Source organism: Eriocheir sinensis, chromosome 35 (genome assembly GCF_024679095.1).
Source record: "Eriocheir sinensis breed Jianghai 21 chromosome 35, ASM2467909v1, whole genome shotgun sequence".
Taxonomy (NCBI): Eukaryota; Metazoa; Arthropoda; class Malacostraca; order Decapoda; family Varunidae; genus Eriocheir; species Eriocheir sinensis.
In genome coordinates, this window is record NC_066543.1 from 11713443 (window position 1) to 11737285 (window position 23843).

The 23843-nt window shown below is 46.0% G+C and overlaps 1 long non-coding RNA gene across 1 annotated transcript in view; it reads right to left on the bottom strand.

Moving 5' to 3' along the window:
- The window catches only part of LOC127007404 (uncharacterized), a 64898-nt gene that overhangs the window by 15690 nt on the left and 25365 nt on the right, over positions 1 to 23843 (bottom strand). The gene's annotated exons all lie outside the window — the stretch shown is intronic.

A 23843-nucleotide genomic window follows, 5' to 3' on the forward strand; every position in this document is an offset into this window, starting at 1 on the left:
AAGGAAGTGATTAATATCCACTTGTGGCAGTACGAGTATTTAATATTGGTGAGAAATAAATGAATAAATAATAGCACTAAAAAAATAAAAATAACTTGACATTGACAGCTGCGGAAGGTGATAATGAGGCAGCGTTCCTATCTGTCTGCCGAGGTGTTGATAGCGAGCACGATGCGTCAACGGCGGCGTGCTGATAAGGCGAGACGTCACTGTGGTGGAGGGACGAGGAGGGGGAGGGACTAGGAGGGGATAGAAGAGCCGGGCGAGGAGTTATCACATTCATGGTCCACCTCACCACTTTACTTTTCTAATCACGGGTAAGGCAAGGGAGGAAGTGGTACAGTGGCGAGGTGGGGGGAGGAAAGAAAGGCAGAAATAGTGTAAAGTTGTTTGGTGTGCGTGTGTTAACTGTTCTGATCAACGTTCCCAGATTATTGTACTCAGAGCATCGTTTTTACAGGTTTCTGACTCATAACTATTGTCAAGAAACACCAATAATTAACCATTTTAACGATAACTAAATATAAAATCAGTTAAAGGGGTGGAGGAGACAGTCTGAGGGTTGGAAATCGGCAAATAAAAAGAGCCCGAGGACGACCATCTGGCAACGTTGGTTCTGATGTGAGAGATGTTTATGTGTCGTCTAGTTTGTATGTACTGGGCTTAGCTAACACCTCCACCATCATCGCCACCAGCATGCATTACCATCGCCGCCGCCACTGCCACCCGTGCCATCCTCACCACTACCAACACAGCATCTTTAGGCACCCTGCTTGCACCCCTCCTTCCTCGGCACCCCCCAAGACCTTATATCATCCACTTTATCACCACCAACCACCATCACCATCATCACCATCACCACCAATACTGCAACTTTAGGGGCTCTGCTTGTGTTACCTACTCCCCCCTCCCCCCCCTACACACACACACACACACACACACACACACACACACACACACACACACATTACCCCCTTCCCCCTTCCACAAGATCCCCTTCCAGCCACACTCCCCCCACACCCAACACTTTCTCACTAACACAAGGAGATAATTCAAAGAGTATGACGTAACTTAATTCTTTCTACACTTGTATTTTCCAATCATTTTATATATATTTCGCCCCGATCTCAGAATCTTACTCTTCCCTGTACCTTATTTGAAAAGTGAAGCGGCTTTCCTTTCCCTTTAAACCCACGAACAGAAGATGAAAGAAGAAGAATTGGGGCGACGTGACTTGGGAGAAAGAGGAGAGTGAAGGGAATGATGCTGGCTGGCTGTGAGAGATGGAGGAGAGAGAGAGGAGGGTAAAGGAGGGAGAGTGTGGTGAGGGAAGTGAGAGGTGCAGGGAGAGGGGAGAGGACATGAAGGGAACGGGTGATAAGTGAGGGAGAAGGGGGAAGGGAGGGAGAAAGAGAGGGGTACAGAGTAAATAAATGAGTAAGAATGAAATGAGCAAAAAAGAAAAAGGGAAAGGTGAAAAGGTGAGAAACGGAGAGTGAGAATGAGCGAGAAAAGGAGAACGAAGAAGACAAAAATGAGGGAGAGAAAGAGTAAAGCAAGAGACTGGTGAAAAAACGCGACATGAAGAGAGCTAAAAAAAAATATGAAAAAATAAAAAAGAACAGGGAAGAGAAAACGAAGTAAGAATGGAAAGTAAAAAAAAGACTAAGAGGAAAGGCATAAGACATTGGACGACTTGGCCTGAAGGAAGGGAGGAGTAAATAAATGAAAAGATGAGAATGCGAAAAATAGTATATAAGCGAGGGTGAGAGTGAACAGATGAGAAAGGCGGTGGGCGGGTAAGATGACATGAGGGAAAAGAGAAAGGGGTGAGGGAGAGAGTGAGTGATGGTGTGGGTGGAGGAAGGAGGGAAGGAAAAGGGGACGTGAAAAAAGGAATGAGAAGGTGGGAATGACCGAGGGAGTGAGGGAAAGAGGAGCAAAGGTAGGAGGGATGAAATGAGGTAATGAAGGAAGGCAAAAGGTACAGGAGGAGGAGGAGCGAGGCGAGGTTATAAAAGCAACACAAGAAGCCACAAGTTAATTATCCATACAATTATGTGCAATTAGAGCGACGACCTGCATTACCGAGGAGAGAGAGAGAGAGAGAGAGAGAGAGAGAGAGAGAGAGAGAGAGAGAGAGAGAGAGGAAAACCAACACCAAGAGAACATTAGAGAGCGAGTAATTGGAGTCAAGGAGCGAAAATTGCGACTCTTGGGTGACAATCAAAGTAATTAAGGTCAGTGTGTGTGTGTGTGTGTGTGTGTGTGTGTGTGTGTGTGTGTGTGTGTGAAAACTCAAGAAAAGTTACGTCATGTTTGGCAACCCTAGGAGAGAGAGAGAGAGAGAGAGAGAGAGAGAGAGAGAGAGAGAGAGAGAGAGAGAGAGAGAGAGAGAGAGAGAGAGAGAGAGAGAGAGAGAGAGAGAGAGAGACCTATGGAAAAGTTTAGGGAGGAAGGGAGGGAGGAAGGGAGAGACACGGAGGAAAGGAATGAAAAACCAAAAGTGAAATCTCGAAAGAAAGAAAAAAAAGAAAGAAATGTAAGGAGGGAGGGAGGGAGGGAATTTTGGAAAGGAAAATGTTGGGGAGTGGGAGGGAGGGAGGGAGGGGGAACATAACAAAGGAAAATGTTAAAGGGAGAGAGTGAAGGATGAATAAAGAAAAGAATATCAGAGGGGGGAAGAAGGGAGGGAGGGGGAAGGTTAGGGAAAGGGAGGGAGGAAGGGAGGGAGGGGGAAAGTTAGGGTAAGGGAGGGAGGGAGGGATGACGTGGAGGGAAATACTAGGGCAAAGGAGGGAGGAAGGGAGGAAGTGAACTATGGAAAGGGATGATGCTGAGAGGAGGAAGAGGAGGGAGGGACCAACGGAGGAGGGAGGGAGTGCAAGGGTAAGGGAAGGAGGGAGGGAGGAAATGATCTTTGCAAAGGGAAAACGTGTGAGGTATGGAGGAAGGAGGAAGGTAAGGGGGAGTGCCAGGGCGAGGGGGGAGTGCCCAGCGTCCCACTTTCAATTCTTGACGGTGCCAGGCGGCGCTGCCTCGGCTGTTGTGGGCGGGAAGGGAGGGGGAGCGGGGAGAGGGGGCACGCGTGGGTAGAGGGGGTGGGGAAGGGCACGCGTGGGCTCTGTGGTTTATGGAGGCAGCACCACCAGCCTATTGGAGGGCCGGGGTGGGGCGGGGCAACACACACACACACACACACACACACACACACACACACACACACACACACACTAAGCCGCAGCACATGACCACCATCACCACCATCTTCTCCCCTCAATCCCCTCAATCCCCCAGGAAAAAAAAGTCGAGAGTTTTGTCGCAGTCCTCCAGCAGTGTCGGGTTTAGAGAGAGGGGGCGACTAGTGTATGTAACTAACACCTGAGCAGAGGAGCAAGGAGGGAGGGAGGACGCCATGGCAAGGGGGGAAGGGGCTCTTGAATCACTTGTATAACTCATCCATAAACGGAATAGCATGGAGGAAGGGGCACTGTGGCAAGGCGCCCTTCGCTTCGTTTGTGTAAGCTGGGTCTGGACCTTGCCAACAGAGGAATGTGGGACGAGGCACCATTTTTTTTCCAGGGCCAAGCAGCAGCAGCAGCGTCAGGTGAACACACAAAAAAATGCCATGTAAAGCGTCAATCACCGCCTTGCCACGTCGACGCGAGGATACTAATTTTAAAATCTTACGGAACCACGTGACTTGGGTCGGGTGGTGCTTTACGGTGCAGCGACATGGGCAACCTGGTACCTTGGAATGCCTGGCGACTTGTGGATCAGAAACGAAGAATGATCTGATGACTTAAGAAGCTGTGGGTTTATTAGCGTCTTAGGGTATAACCAGATACACCAGCGCCGCATTATCCGTGTCTTTGAATGGAACCGGATACACCAACGCTGCAAGTAGACAAATTCAGACGCAAGAAAGTTCGTAGTCAGACGAAGTGTCACGCCATGAGGGGATGGAAATAGAGTCGACAGAAAAGGCGTCCTCAGCATAGACAGCCGCCAGTGGGGGGAGGACCATCACTACGGGCGAGGAGATAATACTCCACGAAAACCAGAAAATATAAACGTGATGTCGAGAACCGCAAACCAACATTCACCTGCTGCCTCAAGAAGAAAACGAACAAAGAAGCCATGAACCACTTTGCGGCTTCGGATTCCGGAGTGATTTGCCGAAGCTGAGTGAACGGATCCCCGGGAATACCAAGAACCACACCGGGCTATTTCTAACAGTATTCCTCCGAGGCCACACGCAGCTATAGCATATACTCCCATTAAAGAAAGATTGATCCCTCGACGAAAACGGCCACACGATTAGTCAGAATTTGTTTGGGTGTGGCTTTGACGATCCTTAACCCACAGAAACCAGGAGACAGATGCAATATTGACTAACAGCCGAGATAACAAAACATCATAACTCAGGACACGATAAGACTGCATGATAACAGACATGAATGACATCGATTACCCAGCGGCCGCTCACTCCTGATGACTTAGTGATAGAGTGAGTGATTGCAGTATACACTCATGGCGCCGTAAAATGACTTATGCAACACAAGGAGAATCACGCGAAGTACACAAATAATCTAGGATGCTATGACTTGAAACATGCATGATTAAGACTTGCATGATCTAATGACTAAGTGAGGAAAGTAGGTTAGCTTGATAACTTAGATAATCGGGAGGCATGGACTGGGTGAGTTAGTGCCCTTAATAGTGTAGGACGCAGAACACAGTGAGACGATGCTTTAGGTAACCAGGTGAGTCCTATGAGAGGCAGGCTACTTAGGTAAGCGGCGGAGCGACTTCCTTAGGTAACACGAGAATTTGAAGTAACCTTGTGGCCCGGCGTCGCGTGGGCGGGACCTTTACCCCAAATATGTCAACTTTTCCGGCTCGATTAAGGTCCCGGAGAAAAAAAAAAAAAAAATGGTTATATGAAATGAGGTGGTAGAAGAAGAAGAAGAAGAAGAAGAAGAAGAAGAAGAAGAAGAAGAAGAAGAAGAAGAAGAAGAAGAAGAAGAAGAAGAAGAAGTAGAAGACGGAGAAGACGAAGAAAAAGACGAAGGAGAAGACAAGAGGACAAAGAAAAAGACGAAAAGGAAGAATAAGAAAAGAAGAGGAGGAAGAAGAAAAGAACAAAAACAAGAAGAACAAGAATAAGAACAAGAAGAAAATCAATAGAATAAGAACTAGGACAATAAAAAGAACAGGTACAAGAACAAAGAGAAGAAGAAGAAGAAAGAAGAGACCACAAGAAAAATAACAAAACGACAAAATTGAAAATGATGAAGATAACAATAATAACAACGATAACGACAAAACTACAGCAGATAACGTGAAAACGAACACACAGAGACCACGAACAGCTACTACAACACATACCCTCAACTTTACCTCTACTAACACAACACAACACATCACAGCACTCAAAGGGACTACCAGGGGACTACAGTTAAGCGACACAAGCCTAGCATTTCAGTCATCTAATTCGTCAGGTGGAGGTGAGTCATGCGAGGACACCAGAGCAGCGTCAGGTGTTAGGAGGAGGCTGCCACGCTGCTAACCTTTGCCTCGGCCGCCCAGTAAGGAAGGTGGACAGAACAGGCTTGCATTGTGACACCAGGCGACACCGCTCGACAGGAAATATTTGATTGCATTTTATAAGTATGTGTTTATCCTTCTTGATTTACTTCCTTCCTATAACCTTCTCCCTATGCTCTTTACCTCTCTCCCATACTTCTTTCTCCCTTTTCCTCATCCTCCCTTTCTCCTCTTTCACTCCCGTGCTCTCCTCTCCCAATACTCCTTATATCTCTCTCTCTCCCTACTCCTATTCGTCTCTTTTACCATACTTCTCTCTCTTCCTTTCTCCCTACCTCCCTTTCTCCTTTCCTTCCTTTTTCCCTTCACATTTTGTCATGCAGTTCGATAATAATGAATGACTGCAGCTGATGATGATGATGATGATGAACTTGACACACCTCATTTAACTTGACGTGTTACCCGCAATCGATTTAAGCAAGTCAGGGACGCGTGAGTTACTTAAAGACATAAATCGTAACGCAACAACTGAATATCATGATTACGTGGATCGTGACTCCCAGGTGACATAGCAGGTATTGAATGAGTGTCTCTCGATCACTTCCGTAACTCGGGTAACGGTGACTGGCTTAATTAGGGTGATTGTGTGGTTGTTAAAAAAGTGAATGTATGGAAATTGATGCTGCATGACACGAAGGGTTGGCTGCACACACACACACACACACACACACACACTGAAATAAAGCTGTATAACCCAAGCCGTGAAGCGATGAATGTTGCATAACTTGAAACAGCATTCTTATGAGGAGAATATTTCACAACCAAACACGATAAAGAAAAAAGTATTGGACTAACAGCATCCCAGCAGAGCAAAGACAACACGTGGTTAAACAGGGCATTGAAGCTGTACTGGCTTACACCGACGTGGCTACGGGGGGGGGGGGGGGGTTCACGTGTACCACTGAAAATCCGGTGCCTACCCCTGGCCATGTCCTAAGACCAATTTCACAGTCCAACACGGTGGCTTTGGTGATCGCCCGAACCAAATTATTCAGTCTTGTACACTCCGTAATGGTTAGGCTTTCGAGGCAACACCAGATACACAAGAGATTTCCCGCATGGCTTTCTCTAATTTCTTAACTTAAATATGAACACAAAACACTACACAAGGAATTTTCGAAGTCATTGGTATTGGCTGGTAGGCTTATAACGAGCCCATCATGGCGAATTGTGAAAGTGGCCCATAATACCCACCAGTGATCTGATCTTATAATTTACCCTATAGTAATCTTCTATGTGAATGCCCCTGAGCTCAACTTGCTTAATGACACCCCATACTCAGCTGTGACACCCCCCCCCCCAGGTCCATCACAGCCATTAATAGATACCTTCTCCCCGACTGAGTTAAATTATATAAAGGAAGGGACTTGTGTTAGAGGGAGATACTGAATGAATTGAACGAAAGGAAGAGTGAGATGGAATAGAAAGGGATATTGATGGGATTGGGAGAGGGGTGGAAGGTAAAGGAAGAAGTAAAGACTATTAGTAAGTGATATATACGGGATTGGGGAATGGAGTTGAAAGTAGAGGAAAGAAAAACAAGAGGTATAAGACCATGAAAAGTTATCTGAATCAGTGGAAAGGGAAATGGATGTTGTATATCTAATAGCGTGAATAAACACTTAATTTTCTGCATGCATAATTCGAGGCATACCACATCCGGTTTTTATAGTGTGTGTGTGTGTGTGTGTGTGTGTGTGTGTGTGTGTGTGTGTGTGTGTGTGTGTGTGTGTGTGTGTGTGTGTGTGTGTGTGCGATATTCTTTGGCCACGAAACTTTCACTTCTTTCCCTGTTCACGTTTTAAGTTGTGTAACGGTCAAGTCCTTTGTGAGCGTAAAGAGTTAAGGATCAGATAAGCATGAAACTCTTGGCCTTAAACTTTTTCAACAGAATTTAACCAGTGATCTTTATTTCCTCGATCGAAGCAGCGGCCATTTGCTTATATCGTCACCTTCGTAAACAAACCGCCTAAGTCATTATTTTCTACTTTACAGCAAATCAGAAAAAAAACTGTCATCATCTCACTTGGTTTAAAAGATTTAGACAGAAATGAAAAGGTCAATTCTAGAACACTCAAACCCTGAATGACGAAGGCAACTCTACAAAAAGGGGCGTCACGTGTTGAAAGATTGATGTTGACAAAAACCTGGAAATCGGTGAAAAATGACTTAGGCGATTATTTTATGAGGGTGACGATATATTGCCTTTGCTCTGTCTCCTTTATACTGTAAGGCCCCGTTCACACTGTACCGATTCTGGGCCACGACAACCCAGCGACTTTTAGGCCCCCTTCACAATGTACCGACTCAGCATCCGGCGATCGTTTCTAGACCTCTTCCCGATCATGTGCGACCCTTTCACATCAAAATTTCACACCCAAGATTAAGGGCCAGTTTCACAGTTCCCCATGATGGGTTAGTAAGCTCCCAAACCAATACCAGAGCCTTCGAAACTTCCTTGTATAGTGTCTGGTATTTATATTTAAGTTCACAAATTTGATGAAACTATACAGGAATGGTCTTGTGTATTTAGTGTAGCATCGAAGACCTCACCATTTTGGATTGTATGGGATTCTATAGTTTGGTTCGAGATGTTACGAAGACACTGTGTTGGACTGTGAAACCGGCTCCTAGTGTACCTTGAGTGGCTGGGTTGTCGTGTACATGGCCCAGAGTCGGCATAGTGAGAACGCGGCCTTAGTAAGCAGGGATTTCAAGGGGAATATTATGTGGGTGAGTGTTTTAAGGCTGTGTGATGCTTGAGGGCTTCCGGAACTTGATGACGGAGAATGCGGGGAATCACAAATTAGTCCCTTGAGTCACGTGACCTCGATGGTTGTGTGAGTTAACTAAGAGAGAGGAACAAAAGCCCGTATTTATAATCATTTCAGCTTCTCAGTTCTGTTTAAAAAGTCTCTCGTAAAACTTCCTGGAATTTTCATGAATTGTTTCGTGATCCCAGTGATAGCCCCGATACGTTTAAGAATATGGGTATTAGGACACCTCTCCTCCCGAAATTGACCTCTCTTTCGGCCACCTCTTTTGATTCTTTTTTGTAGGAGCAACGAGTAGCGGGCTTTTTTTTTTATTATTGTTTCCTTTTTTTGTGCCCTTGAGCTGTCTCCTTTGTTGTAAAAAAACAACAACACTCGAGTATCTTAGACTATGAAATTATCTTAGCCCGTGACTGCTGGCTGGCGGCTATACGAAAATTGTCTAAATACTGATTATTATTGGTGAATATTATCATTTTTATCAACATTATTATTTTTCTTATCATGATACTATTTCTTTTACTGTTTTTCCATTATTATATGTATTAGTATTAGCATTATTATTAGCTGTAGGGGATGTAAAAGATATATAGCATGAGTAAACTATAAATATCGCACTTGGAGAGAGAGAGAGAGAGAGAGAGAGAGAGAGAGAGAGAGAGAGAGAGAGAGAATATCTAGTGAGTCACAAGTTAGATCCTGCTGACGAGAACTTTACAGGTACAGAACACGTATTGGTGAGCGGTCTGCTAACCTTCAGCCTGGTGTGTTGGTGGGGTTGGGGGGGAGCAGAGGTGGGGGAGAGAGGGAGGGGAGGGAGGTAGGGCTAGGAGGCATGAGTAAGAGGAAGGCAAGGAGTCAGAGAAGGGAACATATGGGAAAGCAGAAGGGAAAGGGAAGGGTGATACGAATGGGTTCAAGAGAAAGGTAGGCAGGGGTGGAGAATGGGGGAGGGAGGGAGGCAGTGGGGAAGGGAAGGAAGAAGGCAGAGAAGGGAACATTTGGCGGGGCAGAAGAAGGGGATGAAAAAGGGAGGAAGGGAGGCAGGGAGAGGAAGCAAAGGGAGAAGGGAAGGAAGGAGGGGAAGGGGAGGCTGGTATAGCGGAATGTTAGGAGTGAGGAAGCAAGGTTAGATGAGGGGAAGGGAGGCAAGGCAAGGCGGCAGGGGAGATGGGGAAGATAACAGGGTGATGGGGAGAGGAAGGGGAGATGACACAGGTGAAGGCCAGGTGAGGGAGGTAGGGGTAAACGAGAGAAGGGGAGGAAGGCAAGGCGGCAGGGGGGATGGGAAAGGTAACAGGGTGATGGAGAGGAAGGGGAGATGACACAGGTGAGGGAGGCAGGGTAAACGAGGGGGGGAGGAAGGCAAGGTAGGGTAAGGAGGCAGGGGCAAGAAACAGATGGGGAGGAAGGGAAGGGAACAGGTGCATGGGCAGGGGCAGGGGAGGAGGGGGCACAGCGAAGGCTCAGGGGGGAGGGTAAAAGCGGTCCAGTGGTGAGCGTGGGAAGCCGCGGAGCAACAAGAAAAAAAAGCATTAAAGAAAAAAAATACTGATACGTGCAGCTCGGCCTGGCCCTGGGGAAGGTAGGCACCCCGTCCCCCCCTTCCCCATACCCCCGGAGCACCCCCACACGCGCCACGTTGCACCATGTTGGCCCCACTGCCCTTAACATAATCTGACGCCTTCACCTTATAAAAAAAATATTCGATATACGTATGCATCCACACACACACACACGCACACACACACACACACACGTCTACTCATGACCATTATTCCTTCCCGCTTAACCTTTTCATTACGGTTTGTTTATTTTTCCTAGATATATTTTTTTCCCATCACACAACTTCCTTCCATTCGCTCTTACTCAGCTGAGGCTCCCACAACCGATACAAATTTACATTTCATAACATAAATTCAAAGTAGATAAAGACATTGGCAAGAAACGGTTTACTAATTCACATAAGGTTCAGGTAGCAAAATCTCTATCTCGTAGCAGGGTGTTAAACTTAAATGCATACTCAGATTAAATAAAGACATAGACAAGAACGGGTGGCTGGGAGGAGGAGAAGGCTTGTTAATCATTTGGTGTTAGTTCGATAGACGCCTTCAGGAAACGTTGACATGAATTACAGTATATGGCTGGGGAGGGTTGGTGATATTAGGCTAACAGGAGCTGCCTGGTGTGGGATGACCAGCATTCTGTAGACTCATGTTCCTATGGTGGCGAGGGCTTGTAGGAGAGTGGAACGATGTAGAGGACGTGAGCGTGAAGGCGGGAGAGAGTGGGAATGGATGGGTGTGTGATGTCTAGGCGTGAGGGTGTTGGGGCGAGAAAGGTGGGTGAGCTTGAACTAACAAAAGACCAATAGATATAGATAGATAGACAGCCAGATGGATAGATAGACAAATATAGATATACTGGCTACATATTACACTAATGAAGCATAACATGAGAGTATGAGGAGGGGAAGAGAATGGGTAAGAATGGGACCTAAAACTAACAAAAGACCAATAGATATAGATAGATAGATAGCCAGATGGATAGATAAACAAATATAGATATACTGGCTACATATTACACTAACTGAAGCATAACATAAGAGTATGAGGAGGGGAAGAGAATGGGTAAGAATGGGACCTAAAACTAACAAAAGACCAATAGATATAGATAGATAGATAGTCAGATGGATAGATAAACAAATATAGATATACTAGCTACATATTGCACTGATGAAGCATAACATGAGAGTATGAGGAGGGGAAGAGAATGGGTAAGAGGGGGACCTAAAACTAACAAAAGACCAAGAGATAGAAAGGTAGATGGGTAGATAAACAGAAATATAGGTATACTGACCATATATTTCACTAACTGAAGTATGGCATGAGGGTATAAGGAAGGAGAGTGTGGGTGGATGAGGTTGCACAAGATGGTGTATGGCTGAGGGGTGTGAGGGCGCGTTCGAGGGCGTATGAGGGACTAGCCGAGCGTAAGGACATGGAGGGCGTGCGGGCGTGAGTGGGTGAGTTTGTGAGGGACGCCAAAGATCACCTGCTAATCACCTGTGAGGGCCGGCGCCACCCACAGGGCCTAGTAGCTACACCTGGTCCCGCCCCGCCCTACCATACCACTCACTACTCCTTTTCTCCTTCCTCTTGGCCCTCTCTTCCTCCTCTTCACCGGCACAGTCTCACCAGCGTTGTCAAATTATCGTACTCACCGCATTGCCTTTTCGTAGTTTCTGACATATAACTATTGCGTAAGTGAAAAAAAGACATCACTATTTAACATTTTCAGCGATAATTTTAATTTTCGATCGTTATTTGTAAAGGTACGAGAGTTTTAGGAATGAAAATGCTAAAAATACGATGTTCAAAGTACGATAATTTGGCATCGCTGAGTCTCACGTCGATGCACAGATCTGCAGACGAGACCGTTTTTTACTCGATTGGTTTTGATGGATTTTTTTTTTCCCCGTGCTTCATTCCGTACCCAGAGCATTTCCTTTCTCATTTTTTAACTTTCTGCTGTCCTTTCGTTTGTTCGTTCGTTATCTCTCTCTCTCTCTCTCTCTCTCTCTCTCTCTCTCTCTCTCTCTCTCTCTCTCTCTCTCTCTCTCTCTCTCTCCCCCCTCCATGAAACACCTCCTGATATTTTATTTGTCTATGTATACGTTATTTCTTCTACTTATAAATTGCCTTTCTTTCTTTTGTCAATTTCATACACATCATTGTCACCGTGTCCTTTCCCTGACCCTTGATTCCTTATTTTATCCTTTGCCTTCAATCACGCATATATAGCACAAGCTCTTGATTAAAGTAGTATTAATATTAGATTTAGTAGTATCAGTAGTATCAGTAGTAGCGATGATTTTATTTGTAGTTGTTCTTGCAGCCGTGGTGGTCAGGAAGGTGTGCATGAAATGGCTAGGAGCTATAGGGGCGGTAATAACGACTCGGTAAGGTCACGGTGCAGGCACGAACTGGTATGAGGCGCCCCTTGTAGCCTCACGACAGGAGGGGACAGACAGGCGGGTCGCGGGGGCACGACAGAGGGCAGAGTGGAGCCATCCTTTGTATGTACCACAATAGAAATGCTTCCTTCAAAAAGGTGTTCCCGGAATGGCTCCATCACCGGTGACCTTGGCGATGCGTCTTGTAATAAAACTTTTTGCCATCACGTCCATCCGTCAAGCCGCTGCCAGTGTTCGAGTCGCCCACACGTGACTGAACGACGGCGTGAACACGCTGCTCTGTGGGCGGAGGAGCCTCGGGGCCACGCGAAGGATCTGGCCCCGCAGTCAGGGTTTTGACTTTCGGGAGACTTCAAAGACACTTGGAAGGACTCCTCTTTATCCCTTCATGTGGAAAATGAAAGCCATCCTTATTACACCTGTCTCATCACTCTAAGAAACTCCTGTTTTTGTTTGGAGGGGAAGTAGTCCAAGGAAGGAACCTTGCTGTTCGTAGTGAGCCTAACGAAAATGTATACTAATGCTCAACTATTCAAAGAAAATTGAGCATACATATGAATATTTCTCTGGGAAACGTCATTTGGGGAGACTTAGGAAACGTATTGGACGGCACTGCTCCTCAGCATCTTTCCGTGGCTACAGGCCCCCAAAGAACGTAAACGCTGGCTGCTCGACTGGAAGGTTTCCATGAGAGAGGGAGTTCGTATCGCCACAGGTTCCTTGGAGGGGCGCGGAGGGCAACAAATTCATAACGAAACTCGTAACCTTTGTCCTTGAGGCGCAGCGTGTCGGCAAGGACGTGAGCCTGGAAGTCCCGCCGAGAACACAGAGATTATTGCCGCCTCGAACCACCGTGGGGAAGGTGACCTCTGGAGGCTGCTCCGGCAACACAATGACACCAATGACCGACGTGGCAGCCACATGCACCTTTATGGACTCATCAGCCAACCTTAGACAGCTCAAAGGAACCGATGCCTCTGATAATGACCCAGCTTGGGAACAGCAGTCAGGGTCTGAAGGATGACTCATAAATACCATGAAAAATTGATGTTTTGAAAACAAGCAGACATTTTATTACATATTTTCTCCGCTATTAGAGCAAACACAATACCTAACCTTTGTACATGAAGCAGCGTTTTTGCAGACATTTTCATTTCAAATAATCATACTTTGCCCTTGGCGTGAACACTTAGCAGTAAAAACAAAACAAAACATCAACATCAGCTTCAGCACCCACCCGCGGCCTGCTGCCCGTCACGTCCACTCCCGAGGCAAATCAGCATATCGGAGCCTATAGCGGAGAGGACACTGCGGACGTCCCTTCACACACAAAGAGATTTAGAAACACAGACAAAAACAGAGACCGATAGACAATTTTTTTTTATCAAGATAGAGAGATGGATATAAAGATAGATAGAGACAAACAAGAGTGACAGATAGATACATAAACTAGATAGACCGATAGTTAAATAGACATATAGAAACATACATAAATAGACGGAAAAAAAATGATAGATACGCTGCATAAACCCCTACACATCCACACCCACACCCACACCCACCCACACACCCACACACACACACCAACACACCCACACACCCACACCCACACCCACACTCACACACACACGGAGGGATGGATTACCTTGAGCGGGGAACACAAATTTGCCTAGTGATTGGCCATTCCTCGAAGCGTCCTGAGGCAGTCACTCACGGAAGGGAACAAGGACCAACGCACAAGGACGAGCCTCCCCTACCCTCTGCTTCTTCTTTTTTCTTTTTCTTATTCTTCTTTTTCTTTTTCCTCTTTATCTTTATCATTTTTTTCTTCTTTCCCTTTTTTTCTATTTTTTTCCCTTTTCCTTTTTCTTCTTTTCTTTTTCTTCTCTTATTTCTATTTTTTCCTGTTACTTTTTTCCTTCTTCAAGTTCTTTTTCATCTTCTTCTTCCTTTCCTCTTCCTCCTTCCTCTTTCCTCCTCCTCCTCCTCCTTCCTATTTCCTCCTCCTCCTCCTCCTCTTTAGGGAATGTATGAGAAAATAATGCAACTAAATCTAAAAAACAAAAACAAAAATGGACAAAATCGGCCTAAACGAGAGACAAAAAGAAACTAATGACCAGCGAAGGGAAAAAAAAAAAATCTTCACTCAGCCTTCCTTTTTTTTTCTGACACCGGAACACACACACACACACACACACACACACACACACACACACACACACACACACACACACACACACAGACACACGCGCACACACACACACCTTCCTCAACGCTTCATTCCCACCAACAATACAGCCTTCCACTTCCTGTTTTCCTTCCTCCAGAATTAAAAGACTAAGATATTTTCATTCCGTCAGTTTCTTGCCCCGCTTGCCTCCACCCCTCCTATCCCTTCCTCCGTCCTCCTCCCTTCCTCTTCTTTCATCCTATTTTTTTTTGTTTTCTCTCTCTCTCTCTCTCTCTCTCTCTCTCTCTCTCTCTCTCTCTCTCTCTCTCTCTCTCTCTCTCTCTCTCTCTCTTTATTACGTCCTCCCTCCTTCCTTTTCTTTTATTCTACTTCTTTTTGTTTTCCCTCTCTCTCCCTTTCTTTATTCCTCTCGCCTCCTCTTCTACCAGTTCCACGATTGCTCCTTCTTCATCTTCCTTTTCTCTATCTTTCTCTCTTTCCCTCTTTCCTTCCCGCCTAGTTCCTTGATTTCTCACCTTCCAGCCTCTCTGCCTCCCTCTTTCTATTTATTTCCTTCCCTTTCTCTCCGGTTCTCTCTCCTTCTTCGCCCTTTCATTCCTCTCAGATTCCAAGTAATTCCCCTTTTCTCTCTTTTTTTCCTTCTTTCCTTTATTAACTTTCTATTACTCTTATTCACCTTTCTTTTCTCACTTTTCTTCCCGTCCTCCCTCCCTCTTCTCACTCCAGTCCTCTCAGATCCCTAATACCTCCTCCTCTTTTCATCCTTTCTCTCCCTCCATCCATCCTCCCCCTCCCCCTCTCCCCCCTTTGTTTCCTTGATTAAGAGTAACGGAGTCAGACATAACTCACCTTCACACGGTTGGGAAAAGGGAGATTACACGCCATCTTGATCTCACACTGCTTCACCGCCTCCCTCCCTCCGTGTGTGTGTGTGTGTGTGTGTGTGTGTGTGTGTGTGTAGTCTCGTTTGATCCAGTACTTAATTGTTTTCCTCTTCTTCCTCCTCCTCCTCCTCCCTTTCTTCTCTTTTACCTTTTCCCCTCTTCGTTTTTTTCCTCCCCCTATTTCTACTGTATTTCCCTCTTCCTTGTTTTTTTTCCCTTCTGTCAGTATTCCTTTTCTTGCATCGATTCATCCGTCATTATTTGCCTTTTCCCCTTTTTCCCTTCCTTCCTTCTTTCATCTCTTCTGTATTTGAGTGCATTTCCTCTATGTCTCCCTCCCTCGCCTCTTCCTTGCTTTTTACCCTTCTGCCAATATTTTTTTTTTCATGCACCGAATCATCCTTCACTGGAACAAGTCATCCTTCAATAGTATTTTGTGCGAAAACGATCAATTCACTTAAAAATCGCGTTGACTTGTACTACTTCGATGCGACCCGAGTGAATAGAACGGCCCGGAGAAGGAGGAGGAGGAGGAGGAGGAGGAAAAAGCGAAAAGAGTAGTTTCCTCCTTACACCTCATCCTTTCCTCTATTACTTAATCTCTATCCCTTTCTTTCCTTCCTCCTCCTTCCCTCCTCCTCCTCTATCACTCTCTTCCTTCTCCGCCTCCTCCCCCCTCCCTTCCCCCCTCCGGAAATAGACACAAGGAAACTCTCACCTTGACCTTGGTTCGTGGAGGGGAAAGAGGAGGAGGAGGAGGAGGAGGAGGAGGAGGATCATGGTAGTTGAGTGTCGAAGATCCGCTCGCTTCATCGTCTACTACCGGTCCAGAAGGAGGAGGAGGAGGAGGAGGAGGAGGGAGGAGGAGGAGGGAGGAGGAGGAGTCACCCAGATTACGCTCTTCCTCTTCTTTCCCTCTGTTTACGCATCCTCCTCCTCCCCCTCCTCCTCCTCCTTTTATGCCTCCTTTGTCTTCAAACGCTACATTCTTTAACCTCACACACACACACACACACACACACACACACATACACACACACACACACAATCACTCCCTATCACACCAATGCGTCGCCGTGACAAGAATGAATGGATATATAATAACGACTTTCCAGCTCGTCTCCGGGATGTGTGTGTGTGTGTGTGTGTGTGTGTGTGTGTGTGTGTGATAGCAGCTCCTGTAAACCTAAGGCCTCCTCCTCCTACAATTCTTGTCTATATCTTTATCGGGTCTTAAATTGATCTTTAGCTTATTACTGCAAGTCCTATACTGTTCTTTTACCGCCTGGGACTCATTTTCACTAATCATTCCGCTCTATCAGTTTCCTGTGTTATATTTTGTTTGCTGTCTTTCTTTTTAATACTGTCTGCTTGAGTGTTTGTATGGAACTGTGACACGCTTCTCAGATGATGGCGAATTAGTGACAGCCTTAACCCGGTAGCAGCGACGGGCCAAATTTGCGCCATGATATAAACCCCCCAAAATAATTGATACATAATCTGATCACAAATGCTTTGATATGTATTATGAAATGGTTTGTGTGAGGGATGATTTTTTTCTCATTTTTCTCGCTTGGAGGGACCATTAAGAAACATGATCCCCACCGCTACCGGGTTCAAGGCTACAATACACCGAGGGGACGCCCACGAGGAAAACCCCTGAGGCAAATCGTTCGAGTCTGCCCACATGGAGGCGTTTACTCGAGCCAACCTTCGGAAATGGAGGCTGTGGGTGGTGGTGGTGGAGGTGGTAGTGGTGGTAATATTTTCTGCTTCCTGTTGCTTGTTTCACCTTCTCCCGCTAGCCTGTTTGCCTGCCTACCTGTTTGTTTACCTGTCCGCCACGATGCGCCTTTGTCTTGCCGCGTGGCCTTCTAGTGTCACAAAATATCCATGACCTAAGTGTTTGCCTCGCCGCCGCCGCTTCGCTGACGTCATTTTTTTTCTTTTATTACGACTTTCTTCGATGTAGTTTCAAGACCAAATTTTTCATCATCATCTATTGGCCTCCTCAATATCATATCATCTGCTCTTTATCACGGTTACTTCTCTTTATTGCGACTTATTTTCACTGTAATCACTCGACCATGCTTTCCTTTGTTACCCCTCTGACTCCTCTATATCAAATCACTTCTCTTCCCTACGGTTGTTTCTCTTTACGATCTTTTTCCGCTGTATATAGTTAAGGGCCATACTTTCCTTCGTCATCTTTTCCGGTCCTCTATATTGTATCCCTTCTCTTAACAACAGTTGCTCCTCTTTATTACGTCTTATGTCGCTGTAATCACTCGACCATGCTCTCCTCCACCACCTTTTTGCCTTCTCAGTATCGTATTACTTCTTTTTATCACTGTTTTCTCTCTTCAATACGACTTTTTCCGCAAGTTACTGGATCATAATTTCTCTCATTACCTCTTCGCTTTCTCTGTATCGCCTCAACTCGCATATCATGGTTTAACTTGCTCATTTTACTTTCATCACTTTCACTCATGTTTACTCACTGTCTAGGCGCTCATTCCCCTACGTCATCGCCTCGCTCTCTCATTACATATCATTGCGTTTCTTTGCCATGACCTGTCACTCTCTTCGATACTGCTACCATTCTCCCTGATTCCCGCTGACCTCTTTATCCCCCACAATCATTGGTTCTGCTTACGATTATTTATACGTCTATTTGTCCGCTTATATATACAATGAACCCTCCTATATTGACTCGTTAGGCTTTTATTTCCAGAGCTACGAGCGTTTCTTGATTGGGAGAATATATATGATAACGTGTTACTTAGGTTCTCTCTCTCTCTCTCTCTCTCTCTCTCTCTCTCTCTCTCTCTCTCTCTCTCTCTCTCTCTCTCTCTCTCTCTCTCTCTCTCTCTCTCTCGATTCCTTTCTCACCGCGTCCTTCACAATGACGTCTTAACAGTTTCAATTTCCTTCCCATAAATTATCCTGGCGAGACCTCCATCACTTCCCCTTTCATTATGCCCCCCCCACCCCCACCCCACCTCCTTATTACACTTTTTTTTTATATGGTACAGGACGCGGGCCAAGGGTGAAACTAAATTACACACACACACATAAAAAGACTTCAACGCACTGTTCTCTAAGAAAAGTAAGAGCGAAGATGTATTATAAGACGAAGATAGATAGTTTTCGTTACGGAGGTGTCTTGATACTCTCCTCTTGAAGAAGTTTTAATAAGTCATTGAAAGCAAAATATACAGTCAAAGGAAAGCGATAAAAAGGATGAAAGACTGAAGATGCTGGTTACCTTTTGCATTATGAAGTTAAGTGATGTGAGGGATGAAAGAATGAAGATACTGGTCAGCTCTTGCATTATGAAGTGAAAAAAGAAGCGCTTTGCAGTATGAAAGGATGGAAATATTGGTTAACTCTTGCATTATAAAGTTGGACAGGGATAAGCTTGTGTAGAATGGCGGCGTGCAGTTAAGAAGCACAGAGGAGCAATTATTACATTCCGTTGAACTTTCTACTTTGGTCTATGACTCAAAAACTACTTCCAAATTATACTTTACTCTTTCTTCATTTAATTCACTCCCCTTCTTCTGCTCACTCCACGAAGTCTTCTTAGTTCTCTCCCTGTACCTGTCCTTCACTTCCTTTCGCAATCCATCTCAAGTTACTCTCCCTCCCTTTCGTCCTTCATTTCCTTCCTTTAATCTCCTTTTCTTCTGCTTACTCAACGCGCTCTTCCTAGTTCTTGCCCTGTAATTTCCTTCACTTCCTTCCGCAGCTCATTTCTCGTCACTCTCTCTCCCTTTCGTCCTTCATTTCCTTCCTTTAATCTCCTTTTCTTCTGCTTACTCCACGCTCTCTTCCTAGTCCTTGCCCTGTAATTTCCTTCACTTCCTTCCGCAGCTCATTTCTCGTCGCTCTCTCTCCCTTTTATCCTTCATTCCCTTCCTTTGATTTCCTTCCCTTCTGCTTACTCCACGCTCTCTTCTTAGTCCTTGCCCTGTAATTTCCTTCACTTCCTTTCGCAACTCATTTCTCGTCACTCTCCCTCCCTTTCATTCTTCATTCCCTTCATTTATTTCACTTTTCTGCTTCCTCCACGTATTTTTGGGGGGGTTCTCTCTCTGTACCTCCCTTTACTTCCATTCGCAACTTACCTCACGTCACTCTCCCTCCCTTTCATTCTTCATTCCCTTCATTTATTTCACTTTTCTCCTTCCTCCACGTAATCTTTTTGGTTCTCTCTCTGTACCTCCCTTTACTTCCATTCGCAGCTTACCTCACGTCACTCTCCCTCCCTTTCATTCTTCATGACATCATTCCTCGCTCCATCACTTTAATTAAATATCGCCTTTTATAATGCCACTTGCTCCATCCCTTGCCAACCTCCCTCCAATCCTTCACCCCATAATTATGTCCTCCCAAACACTTATTTCACGCCTCAGACACAAGTGGGTGGACTGATCACGCTTCTCTGCCCATTTCAAGAACACACACACACACACACACACACGCACGAGGAGGAAGTTCGCTTGTTATGGTGACAATGAGCAATGGGGACCTTGACGTAATGAACAGATAAAATAAGCAGCCGAAGCCACAAAGAAGGGAGCTGAGGGTCACGATACAGGCACGCATGGAGAGGGGGGAACAATGGCGTGGATGAGGCAGGCACAAGGTAGGCATGAGAAGATGAGGCAGGTGCGTGGGAGAATGAGGGAGGGGCAGGTAAAGTAAAGGTGTGTGTGAATAACAGGTTACATGACGGAAATAAGGGAATCAGATGAATGTTTTTGGTGAGGACGGCAAAGGGTAACAATGAGGAAGATTAAGACGGGGATGAGAAGATGAGGCAGGTGCGTGGGAGTCGGAGAATGAGGGAGGGACAGGTAGAGCAAAGGTGTGTGTGAATAACAGGTTACATGACGGAAATAAGGGTATCAGATGAATGTTTTTGGTGAGGATGACAAAGGATAACAATGAGGAGGATTAAGACGGAGATGAGAAAGATGCAGGGGTGGATGAGAGAGCGGCAGGCATAACAAGGGTGTGTGAATGGCTGATTGAATGACGGGAACTAACGGCCCAGATGAATAATGTTAGTGAGGCAGCCAAAGGATAATCAGGAGAAAGAGGATAGAGGAGGTAGAAGTGTGAGATAAGCAGGGAAGAGTGAACAAGGAAAATAATGATGACGCGAAGGTGAACCAGTAGAGTAGGCTGAAGAATGTCAGATGAAGAAAGCTAGAGAGAGAGGGAGCTACACTTTGACATGAAAACAATAAACCTGTCATCGAGGGAGATAGAAAACGTACGTGAGAAGATGGGGCAAGGACGTGGGAGAAGGTGAGTGGGCCACGCATAACTATATACGTAGGTGCATGAAGAACTGATTGACGACGGAAATAAATTGAAAAGTGACTCATCTATTCAAGAGAACCACGAGACACCACCACGAGGAGATGATTGTGATGGTGGTGATGATGATGATGGTGATGAGGAGGAGGCAGGGACGTCGCGGATAATGTAAGAGATGTAAGGACTGCGATCTAATGCCTTGTCTGAGGAGGGAAACTGACAGAGCGGTGAGCTCGACTGAATCTAGCAGGTCGTGGACTAAGCAAATCAAGCAGCGAAAACAACCCTGAGACAGCCACGCTAGTGAAGATGTGGTGTGAGTAGTGTGTCGCTATGTCAGATGAGGAGGGGGGCAGGGGAGGGGTGAGGCTGGCTGAGTGAGGCAGGATGTGGGCGGGGTAAATGCTCTTGTGATTAGAGGCTTGTGAGGAGGCAGGCCAGACGGGGGAGATGGACAGATAGATAAACAAAGATATAGACGATGGATAGATAGATACATAGAGAGATAGATATAGTAAGTAGGTAAAGAGACAGACATATAGGGATAGATAACCGTAAGTACCGTAAGTATTTTCTTGAGTACAGCCAAAATACACAATAAAAAATAAAGGAATGCACCAAAAAGTACACGCAAGCAGCCGCAATCCATCAATATCAACCTAAATACTGTACATTAATTCACAAACGATCACCAGTGGAAATATCCCTGAGAAATAGGACGAAATTAGTTCACGTCTTCTAATATATATAATGAGTCAGGTAACCAAAGCATCATCATCAGCAGTAGCAGCCCCTGGCCAGCCCTCAAGGTTGCGGCCCGGATGAGACGACCCTCCCCCCAGCACCCACAAGGACGCGCCTCGCCAGCCTCGCCTCCCACGCCCACGCCTGCCCTGCCCTGCCCTGCCCTGCCTTGTCCTGTCCTGCTCTGCCTTCCCTGCTTTGCTCTGCCTTGTCCTGCTTTATCCTGCCCTGCCGTGCCCTGCTTGCCCTGCTCTCCCTTGCCCAATTTCCTTGCCAACGTGACCTGCCGCCCACTCCTGCCTGCATTCTCCCTTCTTTCGCCCTTTCCCAGCCTTGCCTCCAATGCCCACGCCCACGATGGCTCTGTCCTGCCCAGTCAGTCCCCTTGATGCCGTGACCTGCCGCCCACTCTCCTGCTTGCATTATCCCTCTTCTCGCCCTTCCCTTGCCTCCCCTCCCTGCCACAATGCCCACACCCTCCCTCCTGCCCTGTCTCCACCACACTTCCGCATATTTTCCACCCTGTAACTATCTCTTCCCCCACGCCCTATCTTGCCCTTGCCCTACCAACACCACCGCAACCACAACCACTCTGCTTCCTGCACACACACACACACACACACACACACACACACACACACACACACACACACACACACTGTACTCCTGAAACCAAACACCCACCATTACTGCAAAATTCTCCTCCTCCTCCTCCTCCTCCTTCTACTTCTACTTCTCCTCCTACTCATCATCATCATCAACACCATCACCCTCACCACTGCCACCACCGATATAACTACTATTATTATCCTCACCATCATCACCCCCACCACCACCGCCAACATCAATACCACCACCACCACCATCATAACCACCACCACCACCGGCTTACCAGTGAAGGTCGGCCAAATTGTTTCCGTTCCGAAGTCACTGTGAATCTTCTGAAAGTTTCCTTCTGAGGGTAACAATTTCAGGAGGTAATGACGAAGACGTGTCCGCCGCCTGGAAAAACCTTGACAAACCTTGAAAACGATCGAAAAAGCCTTGAGATGCGAGCGCGCGCGCACACACACACACACACACACACACACACACACACACACACATATCACTCTTGCAATTGTTGAACACATCTCAATTGTTTTCTTGCATGCACATTCTCTCTCTCTCTCTCTCTCTCTCTCTCTCTCTCTCTCTCTCTCTCTCTCTCTCTCTCTCTCTCTGTCTGTCTGTCTGTCTGTCTGTCTCTGTCTGTCTGTCTGTCTGTCTCTCTCTCTCTCTCTCTCCCCTGCCCCGGTAGTCCCGTTTGCACCATTACATACTTCGTCTGCACAGAATCATCATCTCTGGGAGCGCTGTGTTTTCTCCATCTCCCTCCCTCCCTGAAGACAGAGGTCAAGGCTGGATATGATTGGTCTCCAGAATCAGTCCTTCTGCCACGCCCCCGCAGCGCCCCGCGGCAGTGTATTAAACCTGCAGGCGAAGGTGTGCCCGTGTGCTATATGACACGCAATGTTTTAGATTTAGAGTATAATGACGAGTCTTCAAGAGCAAGATAGTGTCTTCAGGGCAGGTTCATGGGGTACAACATCTGTCCAACCTATCCATGCTGTGTTAGTATTATCATTATTATTATTATTAGTAGTAGTAACAATAAAAAAGGGATGGTGGGAATAGCAATCTAGGAATTTCTCTAACCTGTTCTTTAATGCGACTAACATATTTCCACTCACCACATGCCTGCGAAGTCGAATCTAACCATGCATCACTATTTACATACCAATTCCTGTCAGTTTCTGTATTAACTCTCACTTTATCAATCTCTTTAAACCTATTACTTCGAGTCCTCCCTCTCTCTTAAACTACAAGACTATTTTGAGCCACCCTTGTTAAAACTTTGGTCGTTTCCACGCACCCTTCATCTCTCTGTTTACCTGTTTGCCAATAACTGACCGTGCATCTGTTTGCCTGTCTGTCTGTTTGCCCAACTCTGTGTATTCTTGTACATAAAGCCATAGTAATTTCAATCAGCTTGAGTAAATGGGATGTATATCTACGTGATTATTTGCAGGTGTTGGCTCGGCATAATAGTTTTTCACGGCAAAGTAGACAGACGGAAACATAAAACATTAAAAAATTACCGAAATATGCTACTCCTACACACCTGGAATGAGTGATCAAATGCTCCAAGGGATTTTGATTCCCCGAGCTTGAGAGAGTTAAGTTCGAATATCTCTACTAACGTCGGCATCCTGTGTCTACCCTGCCTCTGATCAGTGATGAGCCTTTATATGCGAACGCTTCCTCTGATCAACATTGAGTCTCTGCATGCC